The sequence below is a fragment of the Canis lupus genome, chromosome 25 (assembly GCF_048164855.1).
Source record: "Canis lupus baileyi chromosome 25, mCanLup2.hap1, whole genome shotgun sequence".
Lineage (NCBI taxonomy): Eukaryota > Metazoa > Chordata > Mammalia > Carnivora > Canidae > Canis > Canis lupus.
In genome coordinates, this window is record NC_132862.1 from 39,999,379 (window position 1) to 40,001,126 (window position 1,748).

The following is a 1,748-nucleotide window of genomic DNA, read 5'->3' on the forward strand; positions in this document are numbered from 1 at the left end:
ACAAAGACAATTCCTGGCCTAGCAGTTTCCTAAAGTGAATCAACTAAGTGTGTATGTGTGTGTTTGTGTGTAAGAAACAGTAGCATAGGAGGCTAGGTTACCCAGCAATAGTCAAGAAAGTTTCAAAGCTGAAAGACAAGGCTGTAGCCCTATCTTTGCTTCTGCACTGCCTAGCCGGCTAGCTAGCCTTGGACTGGTCCTGCAACCTCTGTCTTTCTCAATTCCCTTATCTACTTAAATAGGGATAACAGTTCCTCCCTTGTCGATTGCACAGAAAAGTTTTTGCTGAGGGCAAATACCATTTGGTAGGTCAAAATGCTCTGGAAACGTAAAGTGCTATACAATTATAAGGGATAGTAATTATTTGAACCCAAATGAGGCTCTGGACACTGAAATGTCCTATGTTAGGACTAAAGTAATATACTTTTGATTATCTGTGTTTTACCGTTCACTCTCCATAGCTTGCCATCCTGAGATCTCTCTTCCCTCCCTGTGGTCCAAGTCCCCAGTATTACAGCATTACAGCTTGGTCCACAGTGTGGTGACTACATTGGCCACAAGCTTTGGGGAAAATTAGAAGACAGCAAACATTGGAAAAGCACCTTCAAAACATGTGGTAAAAGCGCAAATGTGGTGATCATCTGTGGGGAAAACAATGGAATAGCAACTTGATTAATGATTCCCTTGGAAGTTATAGGGCACAGAAGCAATCTGGCCTTCATGGAGGAAGAGGAAGGCAGTGAGTTCAACCGCTCTCACCGAGCCTGAGCCTGGACCATGTGGCCCACTACTTCCATCCCTTCCCTCAGGGCAGTGCTGCCTCCCTCAAAGATTTTCTCAAAAGACCATTGAATTTTCCTGGACTGACCTCTATGAATGTTCTTTCAGTTACCCTAGGAATTTGGCTGTAACTGTGATTGGATTCCTTAAACCAGCCCACCTTACACTCCGGGAATGTCTGAACTATCCTGGCAAGCTACGGGGGCATCCAGAGGACACTCAGCTGTTCCTCTGCAATGTTGCTCAGAGAGTGATGACTATTACCATAAAAGGGAACTCCCATCTCACACTAGGCTCTGAGAGTCCTGGTGCCCGGGGCCATGTTGTGAAAATCTGTATCCTCTGCTCAGTGTCTATAATAGCGATTTACACAAGGGTGGAGAGTGGAGGGCAGAGGATTAGTAGAAGGAGAAATAGTACGTTCATCCCTCTCCAAGAGGACTTGGTATTCTTACTCTGGGGCTACTTTTGATCTTCTGTTCCTGGAATCCATCCCCCTAAAGTAGCTGATCAAGATTTATAAAATATATCACTACTTCAGAACATACCCCACGTATTTTCTATAACCACATTAAATTTAACTTGCAGAAAATCATATTTATTGACTTCCTGCCCCATGGTAGGCACTGTGGTGGGGGAGTCACTACCTTCTTAGAGCCTCAGACCAGGAGAATCTCATTCAGACATTTATCAATTACCTAGGTTAGGGTTGGTATTCTGCTGGATGCTGAGGAAATAGATACTTTGACTGTCAAGGCCAACCCTTTATTGTACAGGGGAGGCTGCCAAACCTCGAAGGGCTGTGAATTTCCCAAGATCACAGAGAGAGTGGCAGAGCCAGACCCAGCACCCGCATCACCCACCTCCCATTTCAGTGCTTGGTCATGACACTGCTGCTCTACCCAGCTTCTTTGGGAGTCTGTCCTTGCTGGCAGAAGGGGAAGAGCATCAGTCTTTCATCGGAAGAT